Consider the following 25,077-nt stretch of genomic DNA (forward strand, 5'->3'; position numbering starts at 1 on the left):
AAATTAAAAACATCCTGGAAACTACTGACAATGAAAACACAACAATCCAAAACCTATGGCACACAATGAAAGCAGTCCTGAGAGGGAAGTCTATAGCTCTACAGGTCTATCTCAACAAACAAGAAAAAATGGTAGTAAATCATCTAAAACTACCTCTCAAAGAATAAGAAAGAGAGCAACAAGGAAAGCCCAGAAGGAGCAAAAGGAAGGAGATAATAAAGATTAGAGCAGAAATACATGACATAGAGACAAAAAAAACAATACAGAAAATCAATGAAACCAAGAGCTTGTTCTTTGAAAGGATAAACAAGATTGTTGAACCTCTAGTCAGACTCACCAAGAAATAAAGAGAGAGGACCCAAATAAACAAAATCAGAAATGATAATGGCGAAATAACAACAGACCCCAGAGAAATACAAATGATTGTTAAAAAATACTATGGACAACTCCACTCCAACAAACTAGACAACCTGGAGGAAAAGGACATATTCCTAGAAACATACAACATTCCAAAACTCAATCAGGAAGAATCTAAAAATCTCAACAGGCCAATAGCTATGGAAGAAATTGAAGAGTCATCAAAAAGCTTCCAGCAAACAAAAGCCCAGGACCACACGGCTTCACAGGGGAGTTTTACCAAACATTCAAGGAAGAACTAAAACCTATCCTCCTCAGACTACTACAAAAAATCCAAGAGGAAGGAACACTTCCAAGCTCATTTTATGAAGCCAGCATCACCCTAATTCCAAAACCAGGTAAAGACAACACAATGAAAGAGAATTACAGGCCAATATCCCTCATGAACATAGATGCCAAAATCCTCAACAAAATCTTGGCAAATCAGATCCAGCAGTACATAAGAGAGATCATACACCATGAACAAGTAGGATTTATCCCAGGGATGCAAGGATGGTACAATATCCGCAAATCAATAAACATGATATACCACATAAACAAATTGAAAGAAAAAAAACACACAGTCATATCAACTGATACAGAAAAAGCATTTGACAAAATTCAACACCCATTTTTGATAAAACCTCTCAGCAAGGTAGGAATAGAAGGATCATACCTCAACATAATAGAAGCCATATATGACAAACCCACAGCCAACAGCATACTCAATGGGCAAAAACTAAAACCATTTCCCCTAAGAACAGGAACAAGACCGGGATGCCCACTCTCACCACTCCTGTTTGACAGTGTACTGGAAGTATTAGCCACTGCAATTAGACAAGAAGAAGAAGAAATAAAAGGCATCCAAATTGGAAAAGAAGAAGTAAAACTGTCTTTATTTGCAGATGATATGATATTATACATAAAAAAAACCTAAATACTCCATCAAAAAACTATTAGACTTAATAAATGAATCTGGCAATGTAGCAGGATACAAAATTACTGCCAAGAAGTCTATGGCATTTCTATGCACCAATAGTGAACTTACCGAAAGAGAGACTTAAAAAGCAATCCCATTTACCATCGCACCAAAAAATACTAAGCTACCTAGAAATAAACTTAACTAAAGAGGTAAAAGACCTCTATTCAGAAAATATTCATGTTCTTGGATTGGTAGAATCAACATCATTAAAATGTCCATAATACCCAAAGAAATGTATAAATTCAAGGCACTTTCCATTAAAATACCAATGGCATATTTCACAGACCTAGAACGAACTCTCAAAAAATTCATCTGGAATAAAAAAAGACCCCAAATAGCTGCAGCGATCCTGAGAAAGAACAATGTAGGTGGGATCTCAATACCAGGTATCAAGTTGTATTACAAAGCCACTGTTCTCAAAACTGCCTGGTACTGGCACAAGAACAGACATATAGATCAATGGAATAGAACAGACAGCCCAGAAACGGGCCCGAACCAATATTCTCAATTAATATTTGACAAAGGAGGCAAGAACATACAATGGAGTCCAGATAGTCCCTTCAATAAATGGTGTTGGGACAATTGGACAGATACATGCAAGAAAATGAAACTAGACCGCCAACTTACACCACACACAAAAATAAACTCAACATGGATAAAGGACTTAAATATACGACCAGAAACCATTAGAATATTAGAAGAATCCAAAGGCAACAAAATCTCAGACATATGCCAAAGCAATTTCTTCACCGATACAGTTCCTATGGCATTGGAAACTAAACAGAAAATAAACAAATGGGACTACATCAAAATAAAAAGCTTCTGCACAGCAAAGAAACTATCAACAAAACAACAAGAAAACCCACTGCATGGGAGAACATATTTGCCAATGTTATCACCGATAAGTTTTTAATCTCCAACTAGGGAACTCATACAACTTAATAAAAGGGAGATAATCCAATCAAAAAATTGGCAAAGGACCTAAATAGACACCTTTCAAAAGAGGACATTCAGAAAGCCAAGAGACATATGAAAACATGCTCAAAGTCACTGAAATCATCCGAGTGATGCCAATCAAAACAACAATGAGGTACCACCTCACACCTGTCAGAATGGCTATCATCAACAAATCCACAAAACACAAGTGCTGGAGTGGATGTGGAGAAAAAGGAACACTCGTGCACTGCTGGTGAGAATGCAGACTGGGGCAGCCACTATGGAAGACAGTATGGAGTTTCTCAAAAAACTACAAATGGAACTCCCATTTGACCCTGTGATCCCACTTCTAGGAATATATCCCAAGAAACCAGAAACACCAATCAGAAAGGATATATGCACTCCTATGTTCATAGCAGCACAATTCACCATAGGTAAGATCTGGAAACAGCCTAAGTGCCCATCAGTAGATGAATGGGTTAAAAAACTGTGGTACATCTACACGATGGAATACTATGCTGCTGTAAAAAAGAAGGAACTCTTACCATTTGCAACAGAATGGATGGAACTGGAGAGCATTATGCTAAGTGAAATAAGCCGGTCAATGAAGGAAAAATACCACATGATCTCACTCATTTATGGATAATAAAGACCATTATAAACTTATGATCAAAAATAGATACAGAGGCAGAGCTGCCTCAAACAAACAGCCAAACTACAGCGGGAAAGCCGGGGAGGGCTGGGTGGCTGGAGAGGGGTGACAAGAGATCAGCTGAAGGATTTGTATGCATGCATATAAGCATAACCAATGGACATAAGACACTGGGGGTAAGCGAGGCCAGGGGATTGTCAAGGGCGGGAAAAAAAGGAGACATATGTAATACTCTTTATAATACTTTAAGCAATAAAACAATAAAAAATACTAAAATAAAAAATAAAATAAAATAAAATATCAGAGAGGAATGGAGAGGGAGAGATAGAAACATCAACAATGAGAATCATTGATTGGCTGCCTCCTGTACGTCCCTCACTGGGGATCGAGCCAGCAACCTGGGTTATGTGTCCAGACCAGGAATCAAACTGTGACCTTCTGACTCATAGGTCAACACTCAATCACTGAGCCATGCTGGTTGGGCTGAAAACTTTTTGAAATATACAGTAGGTCCTCGGGTTATATCGCGACATAATGCGATTTTCCCCGTTAAGTCGGAACCCACCTATAGAATCACCTACATCACTCACATGGAGCACATACACAGCAGTAATGAAGTGAAAGAGTAAAAAAAAAAAAATTAAAGCAAGATAACAATTCCTGACCTTTACTTGTGGCAGATAATAAAAAACAAAGCACATATGTACATATGTCGAAATGACGGAACTTTTTTTTATTAACACTGTAAATGGGAGATAGTGATGTAACCGCAAAACAACATACATCAAGTTCAACGTAACCCGAGGACTGCCTAAATATAATTTGAGTCCAAAACGTTGACTTTTAGATGTGAAATTTAGCAAGCACTCTAACTGTCCTGTGCGCATTCTCAATAGCCATAGTATTCTAGACTTATGTAATATATTAGAGGCCCAGTGCATGAAATTCGTGCACTCAGGGGGTCCCTCAGCCCGGCCAGAACCCTCTCACATTCTGGGAGCCCTCGGGGGATGTCCCACTGATCGCTTCGCGATGCTACAGAGGTGGGAGAGGCTCCCACCACCACCGCTGCGCTCGCCAGCCATGAGCCCTATGGGAGCGCACTGATCACCAGGATGCAGCTTCTGTATTGAGCATCTGTCCCTGGTGGTCAGTGCCCATCATAATGACTGGTCATTCTGCGGTTCAACCATTTGCATATTAGGATTTTATTATATAGAATTCATGTCTCAGATAGTACCAATCCATTTGTTTTTCATTGATAGCACTTTCATTCTTGTTCTGAAAATAATGAGATAGCTCCAATTTTACAAACCTTACCAATCAAGATCTGTTCACTCTTTGGCCCAAGCAAAGGAGATAACATTTTGTCAGAAGTGTAATATACATACGACTTGAGGCTCCATTTGAATTTTGGATTTCCTCTGCTGTTACCTTTTGTCTCCAACTCCTGTCCCAAGGTTTTCTAACAAACCACAGAAGCCCTCACATCCTCACATACAGACCACTGGTCCATAGCATCAGTACCTTATCCACCTTCTTCAGGTCTTGGTCCTTTTGGGTGATATGCATGTATTTCTTTAAAGCATATTCACCACAAACAGATTTGTCTTTCATTTCCTGAGCACTCACTTCTAATTCTTTCTCCATTTACGTCTTGAAAGACTCTTCAATAATCTGCTGTAAATAGATGACCAGCAAAATAGGAGATACACATATACATTTTAAAAACACATAGTACTATAACTCTGTTTCTTTATGTGACATGTGCATGACAGAAAACTGTTTCATTCGTTGCTACTATCAAAGTGGCACAAATATATCATGTAATGAAGAATAGGAATTACTGTGCCTAAAGTGTCTGTGTTCCAGATCAAATGAGCCAGGAATTCAAGGAACATGATACAGAAGATTAATCTACGTAAGGTCCAGCAGGCATGAGAAGTAGCAGGGTAATCCATCTGCCTGGGACCAGAATCAGGACATAGAAAGTCAAAGACAATGAGGAGGGAGGAGGGCAGGGCAGCCTGAGGAAGCCACCAGATTGGCAGCCACCTCCCCCAGTTTCTTCTGGTCCTAGCCAGCTGACCTTGAAATCCCTTACACAGGGAAGTTCTACAGCAAAGCAGGGTCCATCTCCTTTCCGAGTGTGTTTTCAGGAACATGAGAATGCATGCTCACAGACTTGCAAAGCTCCCTTTTCCTATGAGACTCCTATTATGCCCATGTACAGCCCTTTTCAGTGGGCTTAAGCACAGGAGAGGATTGGGATGCCTGCAGCAAGCTTTTTAAAAGTTACCTACTAGCATGGAGAACTGAGCTATGCTTATTATACCTTTTCTCGATCCAGGTTTTCTAGTTTTCTCCGTTCTCTTTCCAAAGCTTTCTGTTCATTCTGCCTTCTTTCTTCTCTCAGCTTCTGTTCTTTCAGCAGGTTCCATATTCTTTCTTCTTCACTCTCTTCTCTAACTTCTTTCTCATCTGCACCTAAAGAGACAGAAAATAAAGAGCAGAGGCCCAGGGAGACTGCTCAACTCTCAGTTGATTGTGTTGGCCTGCTGATCCATCTTCATGGTCTCGCAGCCTCCAGCCCCACACCTGGCACAGCATCTGCCTTTTACTTTACTTCGATGAAAACAAGTCACCCTTGCCAAGAACAACTTCAACTGTCCTCCTGCCACAACACATTTCCTTATCTTCCTCACCCCTTCTTCTGTACTCTGCCCTTCGCAAGCCTTGCATTTCTGCCTCTATCCTCAGTTGTAACTCTCTATTTAGGATTCTAACTTAAACATTAGTCTGTATTTATACAGCAGTTGTATAACTCTTCCCCTAATTCCCACAAAAGTAATCGAGCCTCTCCCGCCCAGAACAGTACAAAATTAGTACAAAACCAGCACCCCGCCCCTGAACTCCCCTAGTCATCTTACCAACATTTCCCACTTGCCCTGGGCCGATCCCTTCCTGGAGTTTTAGCTATTACCTCTGCCCTGATCATTCTCACATCTTTTTCTCTAGCACAGATCTCTCCCCGAGTCTCATCCGCATTTCTGGCCAGTTCCCTACCATCAACACTTGGAAATCCCACAGCATCAGCTTCAGACCTGAAGTTATCATTCCTGTCCCTTTTTATCATGCCTTTCTACACTACATTCACTCATCCACCAGGGCTTACAGGCTCTAACTCCCCCAGATACTGCAATAAGACTACCTCTCACCTTTTACCTGGACAGCTGAGCTGAAATAACCTAATCAATGTGCTCACCCTGACATCAGTCTCTCTGCCTTCAAGCAACCACCATCAGCAGCACCCTTCATTTCCTGAAAAGAAGACCTGGATTTCTGTTGCTGTCTCTGCTCTGGTGGTGTCCACACCTTCTTTCCGGACTGACCTGAAATAGTACACTACTTCTGCACTGGGAACACTGCACCTCCAGCAGCAGACTCATGCTACCTGGGTATATTTGTGCCTCCCTTGCTCTGTGCTTTGCTTTCAATCTCTCCCTAACCTAATACTCACTTCCTCCCACCTCTCCCACACAACCCCACCACTGAGCAAGCGCCCAGGACCCTGAAAAAAGAGATAAATGAACAGAAGAATATACCATGTTCATGGACTGGTAGAATTAATATCATTAAAATGTGCCTACTATCCAAAGCAATCCTTAGATTCAATGCAATCACTATTAAAATGCCAAGTGCATATTTCACAGATCTAGAAATATGCAAAAAATTTATATTTGCATATAAATTTGAATGTTCTGAACATTCAAATGAGATACAGAACACTGAAAAAGACCCCAAAATAGCCACAACATTCGTTTTTGTTTTTGTTTTTGTTTTTGTTTTTTGTTTTTCGGTATAGCAAAGGCGGAGATTTGTTAAAGAACAAGTACAGACTCCAAAGTAGGGAGGGGGAAAGAGTACCACAGAACAGACTCCCACATAGGGAGGGGGGTAGGGTCCCCTAGCCTCAACATTCTTGAGAAACAGGAACAAATGAGACTACATTGAACTAAAAAAACTTCTGCAAAGCAAAAAAAAATCAGCATCAAAATGAAAAGGGAATCCACTGTATTGGAGCACATATTTGCCAATAATACATATGGTAAGGGGTTAATTTCCAAAACACATAAAGTACTCCTATAATCCACCAAAAGAAAAACAACCCCATTAAATGTGGACAGAAAATCTAAATAGATACTTCTCCAAAGACAACATACAAATGGCAAGAGACATGAAGATAGGCTCAATGTCACTAATTATTAGAGAGATGCAAATTAAAATGACAATGAGGTGCCACTGCAAACCAGCCAGAATAGCAACCATTAATAAGTCATACAATAAGTGCTGGTGAGGTTGTGGATAAGAAGGAACCTTAGCACACTTCTGGCTAAGGAATACAAGATACAGCCACTAAGAAAAACAGTATTCCTAAAGTGACACCTCTCCACCACCACATTTACACAGTATTTTGTACCTGCCTTCTCACAACCACATGAATCTGTTTGTTCTACATCTATTGTTCCAGGCTTTATTTGCCTATTCCCTGTAGCTCAAAGCAAAAGTCCTCACCTGTCACAGGTTTAACTCAATGTCAATCCCACAGATGGCTATGCTTGCCTTTCTCCTCTGGCTCTGGAAGAGCCTAAACTTTTGTAGGCTACACTTTCCCCCCAGCAATGCTAAGAGACAAATTCATAGGTTCACCAAAGGATTTTGAAGGTTTTTGCTAACAGGACAGAAACAACACAGTCATTTCGGACTCATACTCCTGGTCATGAAATTCAAATACCAGAGGAGGCAGTTGATCATTTTCACAGGCAGAAATGCAATCTTCTTCTTGCTTGCAGACCTAAATGCCATCACTTTATCACATGGAATAGCAATCTCAAAAGAGAAATGCTGTTTGGTTGCTGACTTTAAACAATAAAGAAGAAAAAAGGACTATATCTTTGCTGTGCATTGCATAACAACATTTCGTTCAACAGACCACATATATGACAGTGGTCCCATCTTCTCTCTATATAAAAGTCCAAGCAACGGTTAAGACTGGCCGGTAGCTATGATGTGCACTGACCACCAGAGGGCAGATGCTCAAGGCAGAATCTGCTCCCTGGTGGTCAGTGTGCTCCCATAGCCAAGCTCCCATGACCAGACAACTTCCCATGGTTGCTCCCGCGACCCCACCCCTGCCAGTAGGCCCCGATCAGGAGTGGACAAGATGGCCCTGTTCACCAGCCAGGCCAAGGGACCCCCCAAAATCATGCACCAGGCCTCTGGTAAGATTATAATGGAGCTGAAAAATCACTACTGTCTAACTGGTGTGGCTATCACCACATGGTAATGTAATACAATGCATTACTCCCGTGTCTATGGAGATGCTAATGTAAACCAACCCACTGTGCTGCCAGTCATATAAAAGTACAGCACATACAACTACGTCTAGTACCTAATACTTAATAAATATAATAAAGGACCATGTCACTGGTTTATGTATTTACTACACTACCCTTTTAATCACTGTTTTATAGTGGTTTTTTTTTTTTTCTAATGATAAAGAAAAGTGTGCTGTGAAACAGCATCCCATGTTATATGGGCAGCAACTTCATATACCTCATGTTTATTACATCTCTCGATGGCGTCATTTTCTCCTGTGCTTGATTTAATCTTGTTTTGTACAGTAACATGCTGTATGTGCTTGTACCGGAGGGGCAATAGGCTACCTGGATGTACAGGAGGCTGTACCACCTAGATTTACAAAAGTGCACTCTGATGTTCACACAACAATGAATTCCCCAAGGACACATTTCTTAGAATACATACCTGCTATTAAATGGTGCATGACTGTACTTTGTAGCTACCTAATTAGTATTTCCACTGGACATCTCAAAGATATCAAGTTTTGGATTTTTTCACTTCCCTTTGTATCCAAACGAAGAGGGGAAATGATGATTATAAGAGAATTTTTCAATGATCAATGTAAACATTACTTAAGAATAATTTTAAAAGCCATTGTTATAATTTTCATTCTATCTCTGAGATAGAACACCTATGAACTCAGTTGGTTTCCTTTATTGTATTATTTTTATTTCCTACTCACCCAGGTCTCTGCGAAACAACCTATCACAGCCACTCTTGGGTGGCCACTGCCCCTACTCAGTATCTATCCCATCAGAGGTCTTGGGTTGTCCCACTGCAGTATGCCCAGCACCCAGCACACAGGAGGTGTTTGTTTTTCTTTTTTCACAATTAAATCAATGAGGTGATATTGGGTGATAGAGTTTTCATATATGAAGTGAAGGTTCTCAATGAAGTCTCGCTGAATGAGTGCTTTACAGGATGGTGTACCCTGGAATCAGTGAGAACAATCCTTTCAAAGTCTTGTTTCCTTTGGCAATTCCTCATCTCCCTGAGTATGCTGACTTGAACCAAGAAACTACTTACAAGAGGCGTTGAACATGATAGTCCCATCCAAACACTGGAAAAACAAGAGGTGGTTTTACTTAAGAAATCTCCTTTCAAGCTTGAGGCTTAAACTCTTTATTTTAAGGAGAAAAAGATCTGGCTGGAGTATGAGACAAAGCTCTAATCTCCCCCTAGAGCTTTCCTCCCTGATTCCACACAGGGGAGGGAAGTGTGTAAATTAGAGACAGTAAGAAGAAAGAGAAAGTGGGCCAGACAAGTTTGATGACGAGTTTTCCTCCAATGTCATCAGCTCTTCTGAAAACTGAAATATAAAGGTTCTTCTGTCCTTATTTTTTTTTTTTTAAAGACATGAAGGAAACAAAGAATTATTAACATACTACAATCACATTGAAGATGTATATGGGTATTAACCGCCATTTCAATTTTATACTATGATTTCCCAAAATGGAATGGTTTCTGAAGAACTGTCTTAAGCAAAAAGGTAACTGCTTTGTCAGACTATGGACAAATAAGAAAAATACAATCTTCCAAAACTCAATCAGGAAAAATCAGAAAACCTGAATAAGCCAGTAAGTACTGATGGAATTGAAGCAGTAATTAGATAACTTCCAGCAAACAGAAGTCCTGGTCCAGATGGCTTCATAGGGAAGTTTTATCAAACATTCAAAGAAAAACTAATACCTAATCTCCTCAACTATTCCAAATATCCAAGGGAAAGGAACACTTTCTATGAGGACAGCATTACCCTAATCCCAAATGCAGATAAAGCCACTACAAAGAAAGAGAATTATCCCCGATGAATACAGACCCTAAAATCTTCAACATAATTTTAGCAAATGAGATCCAGCAATACATTAAAAAGACCATACATCATGACCAAATGGCATTTATTCTAGGAATGCAAGGCTGGTACAATATCCACAAATCAATAAATGTGATATATCACATTAACAGACTGCAACACTCAAAAATCACATGATCATTTCAATCAATGCAGAAAAAGCATGACAAAATCCAACACCCTTTTTTGATAAAAACTTTCAGTAAAGTAGAAATAGATCATATCTCAACATATTAAAAAGCCATATATTACAAACCTACAGCCAATATCATACTCAATGGCTAAAAACTAAAACCATTTTCCCTAAGAATAGGAAGACAGGGATGCAACATAACAGGATATAAAATTAACACCCAGTAAACTATGGCATTTTTATATACCAATATTGAACGCTCAGAAAGAGAAATAAAAGAACAATCCCAATTAGCACTGCAACAACAACAAAAAATTGAGACTTATGAATAAACTTAACCAAAGTGGTAAAATACCTATACTCAGAAAACCATAGCACATTGAAAAAAGAGGTAGAAGAAGATATAAACTAGAGGAAGAATATACCATGTTCATAGATTGGCAGAAATAAATACCATCAAAATGTCCATACTACCCAAAGCAATCTTTAGGTTCAATGCATACCTATTAAAATACCAATGGCATATTTCACAGACTTAGAAAAATACTCTAAAAATTATACCAATAAAGACCTCAAAAGCTGCAGCAAGCTTGAGAAAGAGAAAAGTTGGAGGAATAACAATACTAGATATCAAGTTATACTAGAAAGCCACTGTAATCAAAATAGCCTGGTACTGGTACAAGTATCGCATACAGAGCAATGGAACAGAACTAAGAACCCAGAAATTGACCCACACCACTATACTAAACTAGTATTTGACAAAGGAGGCAAGAGCATACAATGGAGCAGAGGCAGTCTCTTCAAGAAATGGTGTTGGGGTAATTAGACAGATATATGCAAAAACATGAAATAAGACCAACTTATACCATACACAAAATAAACTCAAAATGGATAAAAGACTTAAATTTAAGTTGGGAAACCATAAAAATCCTAGAAGAAATCACGGGCACCAAAATCTCAGCCATCTTACACAGCAACATGTTTATGGATACAATGCCTAGGGCAAAGGAAACTAAGAAGGAAATAGACAAATGGGGCTACATCAAAATAAAAAGCAGCTGCACAGCAAAAGAAACCATCAAGAAAATAACAAGAGCCCTGACTGGTTTGGCTCAGTGGATAGAGCGTTGACATGTGGACTGAAGGGTCCTAGGTTCGATTCTGGTCAAGGGCATGTACCTTGGTTACAGGCACATCCCCAGTGGGGGGTGTGCAGGAGGCAGCTGATTGGTGTTTCTCTCTCATCGATGTTTCTAACTCTCTATCCCTCTCCCTTCCTCTCTGTAAAAAATCAATAAAAGTATTTTTTTAAAAAGAAAATAACAAGAGAGTCTACTGCATGGGAGAACATATTTGCCAATGATACATCCAATAAGGAGTCAGTTTCCAAAATATATAGAGAACTCATACAATTTAACAAAAACAAGGTAAACAGTCCAATTAAAAAATGGGCAAAGGACATAAATAGACACTTCTCCAAAGAGGACATACAGAAAGCCAAGAGACATATGAAAAAATTCTCAGAGTAACTAATCATCTGGGAAATGCAAATCAAAACAACAATAAGGTACCAGCTCACACCTGTCAGAGTGGCTATCATCAAGAAATCAAATGACAGCTGTTGGCGAGGATGTGGAGAAAAGTACACTGCTGGTGGGAATGCAGACTGGTGTAGCTACTGTGGAAAACAGTATAGTTTCCTCAAAAAATTCAAAATGGAACTCCCATTTGACCCAGTGATCCCACTTCTAGAAATATATTCTAAGAAACCCAATGCACTCATTAGAAAGAATAAATGCACCCCTATGTTCATAGCAGCACAATTTACAGTAGCTGAGATTTGGAATGAGCCTTAAGTGCTCATCAGCAGATGAGTAGATAAAAAAAACTATAGTACACTTACACAATGGAATACTGTGTGGCAGTAAAAAAGAAAGAACCCTTACCATTTGCAACAGCATGGATGGACCTGGAGAACATTATGCTAAGTGAAGTAAGCCAGTCAAAGAAAGATAAGTATCACATGATCTCCCTCATGTGTAGAATCTAATGAACAAAATAAACTGATGAACAAAAATAGACCCAGAGACATAAAAGCATGGAACAGACTGTGAAACCTCAGAGGGAAGTCAGGGGAGGGGAGGTGGGTAGGAAGAGCTCAATCATTGAACTTGTATGCATATATGCATAATGAGTGAACACAAATAATGGGATGGTGAGGGCCTGTGTGTGTGTGGGGGGGGGGGGGGCGGGCGTGTGCCAGGAGCAGGCTGGAAGAGGTCAATGGGGGAAAGAAGGGGACTTCTGTAATAGTTTCAACAATAAAGATTTTTTTTTAAAAAGCCACTGTTGGGGAAGATTAATGAGAAGCAACTCCTTTAATTTTCTCCTCTTTACATGTTCAAATTTATTTCAGAAATGTATTAACAATGGCAATACTCAACTCTAAGACTTTGAATAATTTATGCTTATAAAGGTCCTCCCTCAATAAATGAAATAACTCACTAGGAACAGGCTGGCATTTAGTAGCTATCATACTATCTGTAGTTACAACCAAGGAAAACTTACTTGGGTAATGAGAGGAGATAGGTCTGGCAGGAGGAGCACCCAAGGCAGTTCCCAAGAGAGGCATGTCACCAGCAGGATGGAGGCCATTCACTTCAAACTGTATCGGCATGTCTGCTGCATCTATAATAGGTACAAATGAGTGTCCCAGGAGTCCTTAACAACAGCAAAAGAAGGCAGGGCAGTATGGGGGTAACTTTGGCTGCGCTCAAGTCTCAGCCAAAGCAACCAAGCCAGATCTTTTCCTACAGAATTAATCCTAAGACTTTCAGCATACCACTTGACAATCTATTTGCTTCTCAAAGTGTTATTACACTTAAAAGAATTAGATTTGTTTCCAAAACTAGATTTATAACCCAACAGGAAAGTGACAGAATTCACCTGACTTGCTGATAATTATATGAACTCCATTTAGATAGTAAAGCCTTAACAAAATTGTTAAAAAGTTAGTTGCAAAGAATTTACCAATTTTACTAAGCTCTTTCATTTAACTGTTCAAAGAAGAGTACTTTCAGATTTGACAATGAAGCTCACAATGCAAAACTACATATTATATACAAATATAAAGATTTCCTAGGCTAGAGAGAACCTTAGAGCTGACTGACTTCTATATCCTAATTTTATACTTAAGCAGTATGCTCCCAGAGAACAATCTAAGGCAGAGCCAGAGCCAGGCCTCCAGTTTTCAGATAAGGAAGCTAATATACTTCCACCTCCATTCATTCACTAAGAATGAGGTTTCTACATCTGATGCAGTCATCAGAATCTGTATAACTTAAATAACTTAGCATCTTCATATTCCATCAAAAGAAAAAAAAATTAAAAATCAGGTATTTTAATCTGAGGCAATCCCAAACTTGGTAAATTAAGTTAAGGGTTCACTTGTGAGCTTAGCTCCAACTTTGAAATTATTGGTTATCTTGAAAATTAAAAAAAAGTAACACTCAAATAGACCCATCAAAATCTGTGATATAAAAAAGGTAATACATCTGTATCCATGTTTTTATCACAAAATACAAATGTTGTAATTTATAAAGGCCTTTGATTTAACAATGGATATATTTCACCAAGACTTAGCTTTCTACATTTTCAACTGTTAAAAACTGGTACTTACATTTAAACTTACGTTCAAAAGATGATCCAAATTCCTCATTATCCTCAAAAGATAGTTCATCCACATTTGAAAATTTATGTCTGTCTTGAACTTCAGTTTGTCTTTGATAAAGACTGGGTTGAAAGAATAAAATTCATGAGTGTGAAGTTGTAATAAGGTAAAACCAAGAGCACAGGGCTATGAAAAGCCTTTGTGACTCTGGAAAAGGCTCTAGGGCGGTGGTTCTCAACCTTCCTAATGCCGCGACCCTTTAATACAGTTCCTCATGTTGTGGTGACCCCCAACCATAAAATTATTTTCGTTGCTACTTCATAACTGTAATTTTGCTACTGTTGAGAATCGTCATGTAAATATCTGATATGCAGGATGTATTTTCATTGTTACAAATTGAACATAATTAAAGCATAGTGATTAATCACAAAAACAATATGTAATTATATATATGTTTGCCGATGGTCTTAGGCGACCCCTGTGAAAGGGTCATTTGACCCCCAAGGGGTCTCGACCCACAGGTTGAGAACCGCTGCTCTAGAGAATGAACTGTGCTCTGTGAAAATGAAAGCTGTCCTGCACTGGGCACGCTCCATGCAACTGGCATCATTCCAAGTAATCAAGACATTAGCTTGGGCACTCTGCAGAACCACCTTACACTGTGAGGCAGGTATTATATTGCTGACAAGAAATAATGTGGCACTCTCAATGCTTTTGTATTTTCAAGAACCACAAAACGTTTTTGAAAAGAACAAATTCTGCACAGCATCAGTATGAGTCAGCTGAAGATGCAAAACTACAAGCCCCATGTGCATCCAAGTGCCCTAACTCCCACATGGGTGTGCTGTTTCTCCTCTTGGCTTTATCATGAGAAAGCAATATAAATAAATGCACATTACACGCATTAGGACCACGATGGACACATGTGGCAGTTTTCAACTCTGTACACTGGGAGTGAATCAAAATATGCAGACAGATGTCCAGCCTGGAGCCCAGAACTAAGGAGTCAGAGTGCCGTCCATATGGATCAAGCACAGACAGGAGTCTCCTATGCGCCTCAATCCCAGCCTGGGTGACCCGCCACCCAACTTCTACATACGCCATTCTACTTCAGCAATCAGACCCTACAACCCACTACCAATTCAGTATTTATCTCAATAGACAAATTAGACTTTTGTTTGGACTAAATGCCCAAATATTTTTTAACTGACTTATTTTTTTGGAAGGACTTTAAAATTAAAATGTGTGAAACTACTTCAAGTTTAAAAATAAACTGAATTTGCTTCTGTAGATTTTGTATGTTGCTTTTTTATTTCTATAAACCAAGTCTATTCATAGAACTATGAAAATGCTTACTGCTACCATAGTGCACTGTGTACACATCAGGTTTAGCAAACAAGGAAAAATTAATTATTTGCTAAAAGGAATTTTCCCCAAATAATTCAGATGATTCTTGAAGATTACACATCATCTTACAATCTGATTCTACACTCCACATGGTCTTGAGCGTCACTTTAAAACAACGCAAAGTCAGGGCCATTCAGCTAACCAGACTTGGCTGGGCCAATCAGAATGTGGAACTTACTTGGCTTTCTGCTCCAGAAGGCTTGAGAGTGAATGGATGGAAAGGCTGTGCCTAGATTCAGTTGCTGAAGGCGGGAGCATTCTTTCAGGACAAGGACTGGGAAAAGCAAAGGACTGGGATTGGTCCAGACCTAAAGGGCAAAAGGTATCAGGACAAGAGTATTACAAATTACACAGTGAAAACAGCAACATGGTTCCCAAGGAGTTTAATTTGAAAAGAAATTCTATTATCCTTGCAAATAGTTGAGTATGATGTATAACTGACCCACATTATTAAGGATTCAGCATTAATAATAAAACTAATCAGCAGTAAGGGAAAAGCCATTGATTACCATTCTCTGAACACGTCTGCATGTCAAGCAAAATGCTGAACTTGCTCTAACCCGTTGCCTCCCACAATGTTATGTCACAGGGGAGAAGTCTCTGGTAAGCAGGCAACCATAGGTGCAGTGAGGATGAAGCTACTCAGGCTAAAGATTTCCCAGGTACAGCAAGCATAGACTTCTCCTCCTTCTTGCTCTCTACAGCTCACTCACTCGTACTCAGATAAAAGGACCATGAAAGTCCTGAAACCCTTTCTGCAGAAGCTTACCTACATGAGTGGAGGCAGACTCTTAGATGCTAGTGGGCTTCTAGCAACAGAATACCGAAGAAAGCTTTTTCTAAGCAATCAATCTCTTGCTCTAGCTCTTTCATTCTTGCCTTGGTGTGATTACAAACTAAAGATCAGAAATGTGGGAGCAAACAACTGTGCTTGTATTTGGATGATTTATGATCCTTGGTGTAACTGTCTCTCCCATCAGCTTTTCCTGTTTGAGATGATTTTTTTCAAGAAATCCCTGCTTGTTTCACCAGTAGGAGACACCATAAATCTGCTGGCAGAATGATGAAACAGAGATGGCTTTGGCTGGGGGCTAAATGAAAATAATGTGACCAATGAGCAGGAAAAAAAATTCAAATATGCTTGATATTTTTTTTTAAATGAAGAGAGAGGTATTAATAAGAACAAATATGCACACTAAACAATTTCTGAAGCCAATTCTTATTTATTAGCATTTTTTTGAGAGCTTTATGTACCAGTTATAACTTCACAGACCTTGTTTTTAGGCCTTTTTTTAGTCCTCATTTAAAGATGTATTTTCCATTGAAGAGTGAAAGGGAAGAGTAGAGGAATAGGGAGAGAGAAGAGAAACACTGATGTGAGAGACACCTCAACTTGGCCTCCCACATGCACCCCCAACCAAAGATGGTGAGAAAACCCACAACTGAGGTATATGTGGTTGACAGAAATGGAACCCACCATCTTTTGGTCTGCAAGCCATCGCTCTAACCACTGAACAAAATTAGCCAGAGCTAGGCCTTCCTTCTTAATGCATGATATTATTTCACAACCCACGATCCACAATCATATTCATAAATTTGGTAACAAAGCCTAAGCAGACCTGAATTCACTGTTGATAAACTTTACCTGAACTGATGCAAATCCATTCATTACCTTTATTTATTCTACCCAGCATGGATAGTCACATATTTGACTGCAAACATGGTTCACTAAAGGATGCTGCCCCAGAACTCCCAGGGCTGTGGCAAAACCACTATAGGGCCCAATCTATCTATGCTAATATAAGTTTATGTGGTTGTTAAGCCCTCACGCCGCAATGCCCTCATGCCCATCACATCCATCATCAGGAGGCTGCGTGCACAGGTGGGCGCAGACTCGATGCTGTGTGCACGGAGGCGGGGCCTGGCAGCTAGCTCCACATGGCGTGGCCTGGGGTGCCGCAGTCTTTTTGCATCAAGGGTTCAGGAATTTGGAGAAGGGGCTGACACATAAATGGATACACTGGACAAGAAGTATAAATTTGGAAGGCATGGGGGAAAGCCAGGCGGAAACCAGCTCTCTAGTGGAGTGGCTTGCCGAATTTCTGGACCCATGGCTTTTTATTTACACATTTTGCCCTTTAGCAAAATAAACACACATATCAAAGGTCAGGTTTGATAAACAGGAAAAAATTATCAGGTTAGAGGAACTGCTTTTGGCCTTTCCTCTAGCAGCAGGTAATAATTTGCAGATTTTCAGCCCTGCTGAATATAGAAGCCCATCAGCCTTCTGGTGAACTTCTCGCATTTATTATGACCTGCTGGTCTTAGCTTCTAGCACTGGGGGTCCCGAGGCTTTACATGCCTGCAGGCAGGGACCCTACTCCAGCCTACCTCTTTGGGGCAATTCATCCAGGAGCCTACATCTTTGGGGCGATCTATCGTGGGGCTCCAGAACTGAGAGGGCACAGGCCAGGCTGGGGGGCCCCTTCCGCCTGACTGCAGGAATTTTGTGCACCAGGCCTCTAGTCGATAATAAAAGCATAATGTGCTAATTAGACCGGACAGCCGAATGACCTTCCAGACATCCTTCTGGACAACCTTCCAGACAAAGCCACAGCTGCGAGGTCTGAGGCGAGCCACCGAAGGTGAGTGCACAAATTTCATGCATCAGGCCTCTAGTTTTCAGATAAGGGTATGAGGACCTGCAGCCACAACAAGACTAACAACTCTGCTCCTCCCACATTACACCTGGGGAGCTAAGGCTAGGTCATACAGGTAGGGAGGTGTACAGATGCTGGGACTCCCTAAGCAAAACCTGAACATGCATAGCCAGTCTTGTGGCCGCTACTCTCCAGCAATGCCTCCAGGGCAATGCATGTGCAGTAACATGATAGCAGTAATCCTTCTGAGTATCTGATGTGTTGCAGGCACTCAACTGAGAGCCATCTCATTTTGCCTTCTTCACCATGGCAAAGTAGATATTCATATCCCCATTGCAAATGAGGAAACTGAGGTCCAACTGTAGCTGGAGAAATCACTGGGTCAAATTTTTCCGACTTTAGTGGTAGTGGGTGGCTCTTGCAGTATCTTTAGAAAAAGACTTTTCTAAGACTCCCATGGGAGAATGAATGTATTTTATTGGTGTGTAATTATATTTTCTGGTCTGCAGGGTTCAATGTCCCTTAGCCTAGTCCTGAAAAGAGTGCAGACGGGGCTCCAGCAGAATCAAAGAGTAGGGCCAGTATCCAGAGTGTCCATTCCATGGTGGAGCAGGGCATGATTTAGTGTCAGGCTACATTTAGTACATCAGTACACTGTGTGAAGTCTACATGGCTGTGGGTCACAGGGTGAGTAGAGGGAGGTAAGAAGACCATAAGCTGGGAATCTGAGGTGAGCAGCGAGAGAGAGGGGCTTCTTTGTTCAGGAGCTTAAAAATTAAATATTCCTGTACTTGCGGTGGCATGCCTATTTCTGGCTACTGACTTATTCCCTGGTGTGACTGACTAACAGATAAGCAACATCCCACGTCATGCAGACCTCACTGGGCATGGGTCCATTGTCTAGTGCCTTCCCACAGTGATCTTTAGGTAATAAACTTGGAGACTATTAACTGCAATTCCCTGGCAAAGCTGTATAAATGGCATGTCTCTATTACCTAATCTTCCTTTTACTCCTTCCCTGTTAATAACCAGGTTATTATAATGGTTATCACAAAGAAGTTAAATGTGTCCAACCAAGGTTAATCAGTAACTTCAAAATTGAGGTGCAAAAACATAAACACTGTATATAATCAATGTGATATATACTAACCTCTATCTAAAGCAACTGAATGACAGGTCCACCAGTCACTCTGACATGTACTGATACCAGGGGGCAGACACTCAACGCAGGAGCTGCCCCCTGGTGGTGAGTGCGCTCCCACAGGGGGAGTGCCGCTCTGCTGACTGACCTGTTCCTGGAGGCCCACCAGCCAGCAGCAGTAGCCACTCACTCCCTCAGTAGTCCTGCAGGTCCAATCTCTAGAGAACAGGCCAGGCACCAACAGACCAGTACCACTAGCACAGGGCCACTAGCCTCCTGAAAGTTGGCCTCAGGCACCGCAGCTGCTTCCCCTCCCTAGACACTCTGCAAGGAAGAAATCTTGACAATCCCTGGGAACGTCAGGGACAGATCTGGATCCTGGGCAGGCAAGGGCATCCCACCACCTGCCCAAAGGGCAGATTGCGTTCTCCCCCTACCGCCCCTCCATCCCATACCCTTTGGGACAGGCGCCAGATGCAGGCAAGCGCCACTGCAGCAGACCAGCTTCTCCTGATCAGGACTGACTGGGCGTGAGCCTGCGGCAGGTGCAGCAGGATCAGGATGAGCGAGAGTGGTAGGCAGTAGCAGCAGGTGGCGCTGGACTGCCAGTTTCAGCACAATCCCCACAGGCCACACTGAGGGACCCCACCCATGCACAAATTCATGCACCAGGCCTCTAGAGTGACATAAGTCACCCTGCTTCTCACATATTTTACTCATCTCTCAAGGAACACGTAAAAACCCTGAAGGGTCAGATTGATCTTATTATCAAGGTAACAAATATAAAAGAAAAACCAAGGTCCATGAATTTGGGAACCTCTGTGCCATTACACCTTTCTTATTTGGGGTACAAGGCTCTTCCAAGCCAAAGGAACCTATAAAAGCAAGTCACGTTAGCTGATGACTGACTGGTTGGTATTCCTGAAATGGACAGAGTTTTTACTTCTAAGATGACATATTTCTATGGCTTTTCCCCTACTATGAGAATTACTGAAACTTCAGTAATGATCATTACATTTCCATATATACTGGAAGTTTTACACATACACATTTGTAAGTTAAAAATCTCTCTAACCTGTCTCAATCTGCTTCAGTTGCAATTTTAAATCAGCCACCTGCATAGTTAACCTCCTTACAGAAGCATCATAATTTAATATCTGGGCCTTCAGCTTTGCAGAATGCTCAACCTGAAAAGATTTAAAGAAGGGAAGAAATCAATGTAAAAGAAATCCCAGTTCACTTCAAAAGGAACAAGTCTTTTATAGGGCTTATTCTCTTTTCCATTTTGCCCATTCTGAGCAGCTTCATGCCTGTGGTCCACAGGTCCCTAGAAAACAATAGAGCACACAAACAAGTTTGCCACCTCCATTTGCACTCATCTCTAAGAATAGTTCTATAAGGTATGAGGCAGACACCAGAGTGTCAACAATTCTAAGTCACAGGGCAAGAATCAAGAGACATTACTAGAGGGCACAACCGAGACTGGGACAATTTTTGTTTATGAGTGCGCTTTCCTTGGGATTTTATTACTGTTATAAATATAGTTATATCATCACCCAAGAATTTCTCAGGTGAGAAGGTTACCTTAGAATAGTGGGGGGATAATTTTTGATGTTAAAACCAATCTGATTTACACTGGTGTGACACACACCAAGCTTACATGTGTACACAGTGGATCAGACTAACACCCGACCAAATAAAGATCAGTACTCACTTCACTTTGCAGCTGTCTCTGCAGAGCCTCCTTGTGAGTTTCAAACTTCTTATGCCCTAACACGAAAGCAGCTCCTGCTTCCTTCAACTGTTTCTGCAAATTTACCAGTTCAGGAGGTGGTTGAGCTATAACTAAGAAGGTAAAAAAAGCCTAGTGATTATCAACAGTAAGTTTTCCCATTTCACTTAGCAAAAGCAGCTAAAGATATTTTAAATTGTTCTTTCTTTTCTTTGTACACATGTAGTTAATACCATATTAATTCTATGGAATGGACTAAGAGCACAAATTTCAGAAGAGTTGAATGCATGCAGAGGCAAACTTCACTACTCTTTTCTAATGCAAATGAAAGAAATTCTTTCAAATCCTTTAACTAACCTGAAAGCCCACCTCTTTCCTCTATCACACACAGGAGGCATAAAAGGAGTTCTCCATCAAAACCTGTTAAGTACCCCTAGGTCTAATCTGATCTGTGCACCAGTCAGCAACACTCAGGGTTCAAGCAGACATCAGATGGAGTTCCACCATTTCAGTCACTGAAGAACCACTAAAGGGTGATTCATGTAGGTTAGCCACTAAGGGTGGTATAGTTCTCTGGGCTAGTAATGGGGCCATGCTGTTAACTCCGTGGGCCCAAAGTAGGAGTGGGGAAACTTTCTTCTGCCAAGGGCCATTGGGATATTTATTTTTAGTTAGTTATTTATTTTTAAATATATTTTATTGATTTTTTACAGAGGGGAAGGGAGAGAGATAGAGAGCCAGAAACATCGATGAGAGAGAAACATCGATCAGCTGCCTCCTGCACATCCCCCATTGGGGATGTGCCCGCAACCCAGGCACATGCCCTTGACCGGAATCGAACCTGGGACCCTTCAGTCTGCAGGCCGACGCTCCATCCACTGAGCCAAACCGGTTTTGACATGGATATTTATAACATCATTTGCAGGTCATACAAAATTATCAACTTAATTAGCCTCCTATATTTGGTCAAACATTTAATTAACTCACCCCTAATGCCTTGGCAGGGCCAGATCAAAAGATTTTATGGGTCTTCTATAGCCTGTGGGCAGGACAGTCTCCACACTTGGCCTAAACCATCAGGGAGGGAAGAATTCCCAGAATTGGGAGAGAAAGATCTGGCACAGGCACAGAGCAATGGTGAGAGGTCATCCTGTAAGCACTGGATCTTGCCTTGCTGAGAGGCACAGGGCCAGCCCACAGCCAATATATACAGTGGGGGTGAGGATGCAATGGTGGAGAGGGAATAATAACCTCAACCTCACTCTCATTCCTCCTTCTCAATGGCCAAATCTGAGCAGCAGAAAGTGAGGGGAGATTTGTACAACCCAGAAGGCAGATTTGTAGTTTAAAGATACTTCTTAGTGACACTAATAATATACTATAGTAATAGCAAGCAAAAAAGGAAGTAACTTCAAATTGAGAATCTTAATTTTATAAAAATTTTCCTGATTGAAGCCTTCCTTACAGATACAAAGCATAGTGTCATAATATTAAGCTAATATGAATTACAAAGACATGCAAATCAGGAAAAAGACATACAGTTAAAAAGATGCAAGTTTTCATTTCTGCTCTCTTCCAGTTGTTGTTTAAGTAATTTATTTTGAGCCTGAAGCTCTAATTTCTCTTCTTTTAGAAGCAAATAGCCACTCATCTCTTTCATCTCTTCATTCAGCAGGTGGTTTTGCTTGGTTATTGCCAAGAACTGGGCCTTGAGAGATTCGAGTTCAAGCTGGAATTGAAAAAAAAACTTGCATTTGAACAGTTACTGCAGTACTTCTTATGCAAAAACTGGCAGGCTGCTATAAACTGGGTGTCAAAGTAAGTAAGGTCACTGGACAGAGGACTCATTCTCTGCAGTAAGAAGAACCTGATTCCAACATGGAAGCTCATCTTTGCCCTAGAAGGGGCGGGGGAAGTTCATCCAACCTTATACTTATGCAGAAGAACCCTGGCCTACAAAGCAAGTGCTTCAGATTAAGTTTGTTGCCCATTTTCCAGATACAACTAAGGTCCCAATAGCAATCACAGACTGCAGCAATGTTTATAAAAATGAAAAGCTGAGCTATCACAAACATGCTGTGGTGCTTTCCTTTTTTTATACATTTCATGTTTACATACAAAAGTCTACAATGTTCTCAAATAAATAGATCATTACAGCTGCAAAAATACATTTTATGTGCAGGATATATCCAGGTACATCAAGTTCCAGCTCTGTCCTTCAGAGAGCACACGTGATGAACAGCAAGAAAATAAATGGCATGTGAAAAACACATCTCATTCTGTTTTATCCTGTAAGATCCCAATGTAATGACAGGAATGTTCACCTTCTGCTGATGGGAAGGAAGGAGAGGCTAAGGCAGAAACTAAAAGCACTGGCCACCTGCTATGGGCTAGGCACATAGGTCAGCTCACCACGGAACCTCAACCACCCCAATGTTTAAGGAACTTGTTCGAGGCAACAAGCAGGAAGGACTAAAAGGAAGAACTACTAAATTAACTTAAGTTGGGCCTTCTTAGTCATAAAATAAACAGTCTAAACACATCAAGCTAAATAATGTATGGCTGAAACTAAAATTTCATCTACTGCCTTGAAGTTTTATCGACTTCAAAAAACAATAGGCTTAGCAATTACCTCAAGTTCTTTCACACGAGTTGCAGAATGATTGCATTCTTCTTCCTGTTTGAATTGGTAGCCATGGACTGCTCTTGCAAAAGAATAGGTTTTTCTGAAAGAGAAAGCCAACCAATTAAAGATGTTTTTCTAGTGAATAAAAACTCATTTAAGAATTTATGTACAATGTCAGACCTAATGACGATTATTTCATTATCTAAAATAGCAGGTGTCATAGTCAAAAATCAGTAGGGAAAGTAAGAAATAAGTCCTATTACCCAACAGGTGATGGGAAGTCTTAATGGTCACATATATTGTGAACTTTCTTCCACTACACATACCAACCAGTTGCACCAGCTGCTCAGAGCCCTCATACACAAAGATCTGAATTTCCTTAAATACAAAGATTTGTCTTATGATTTTAATGTCTATTTCATCATTTCCACTTCATTCAATATGAGTCTATGCAGATATATCATTAAAAAAAAATTAGCTGACTACATGATGGTACTAATTCCTAAGAAGTATTAGTCTAGTTTTCACAAGATAGTCACAGAGGAGCAGCCACACACTGGGTGACCTTATGGGTCCTTATCAAGTACCCAGCTCTGGTTCCTTTGAAATTTCTACTTAAGTTCACTTCTTTTCATAGACAAGTTTCTACAAATATACTGAGACATAAAATATCAAGAGATTGAAAAATTATTCAACTTTCCTACTCCTGGGTTAGTTATAAAACAGTTTAGGAAGTTATATGTCAGGTAAAAATATCATGAGGCATAAACATATGTTACAAGTAAAAGAAATAAGGAAACAGGTCACAGGGAATGGAGAAGTTAAAATTTTCCATAAGTAAAAAATGAAGTCTCTCATGCTTAAAACCACAATGAGATATCACCTCCCACCTGTTAGAACAGCTATCATCAATAAATGGATAAATAACAAGTGCTGGCCAAGATGTGGAAAAAAGAGAACCCTCATACACTGTTGGTGGGAATGCAGATTGGTGCAGCCACTATGGAAAAACAGTGTGAAGTCACTCTCCCCACCCCCACCCCCCAAAAAAAAATAATAATAAGAGCAGCCATATGTTCTAATAATTCTACTTCTCAGTATATGTAAAAAACAACAACATGCCAATTTGAAAAGACATACATGTGCACCCACATGTTCACTGCAGCATTACTAGTAACAGACAAGATTTGGAAGCAACCTAGACTACCATCAATAAATGAATGTGTGGATACAGAAGATGTGAAATATTACTCAGCCACTGAAATGAATAAAATCTTGCCACCTGTGACAACATGGATGAATCTAAAGGATATTATGATGAAATAAGTTACAGAGAAAAACAAATACCTTATGATTTAACTTACATGTGGAATCTTAAGAAATAAAAATAAACAAAACAAAACAGACAGGCCCATATATTGATAACAAGCAAGTGGTGGTCAAAGGGGAGGGAGGAAAGTAGATGGGGGAAG

At 40.3% G+C, this 25,077-nt stretch overlaps 1 pseudogene across 1 annotated transcript in view; it reads right to left on the reverse strand.

Moving 5' to 3' along the window:
* Window positions 1-25,077, reverse strand: part of LOC308512491 (centriole and centriolar satellite protein OFD1-like) — a 119,503-nt pseudogene that overhangs the window by 50,640 nt on the left and 43,786 nt on the right. Inside the window, exons 8-16 of the transcript in view lie at window positions 23,612-23,705; window positions 22,519-22,708; window positions 20,962-21,092; window positions 20,339-20,434; window positions 15,625-15,749; window positions 14,049-14,161; window positions 12,938-13,051; window positions 5,302-5,453; window positions 4,494-4,646 (exon numbers count right to left, since the gene is read on the reverse strand). The product of the transcript in view is annotated as a centriole and centriolar satellite protein OFD1-like (transcript). The remainder of the gene's footprint in view (window positions 1-4,493; window positions 4,647-5,301; window positions 5,454-12,937; window positions 13,052-14,048; window positions 14,162-15,624; window positions 15,750-20,338; window positions 20,435-20,961; window positions 21,093-22,518; window positions 22,709-23,611; window positions 23,706-25,077) is intronic.

Source organism: Myotis nattereri, assembly GCF_964212035.1.
Source record: "Myotis nattereri genome assembly, chromosome: Y".
Taxonomy (NCBI): Eukaryota; Metazoa; Chordata; class Mammalia; order Chiroptera; family Vespertilionidae; genus Myotis; species Myotis nattereri.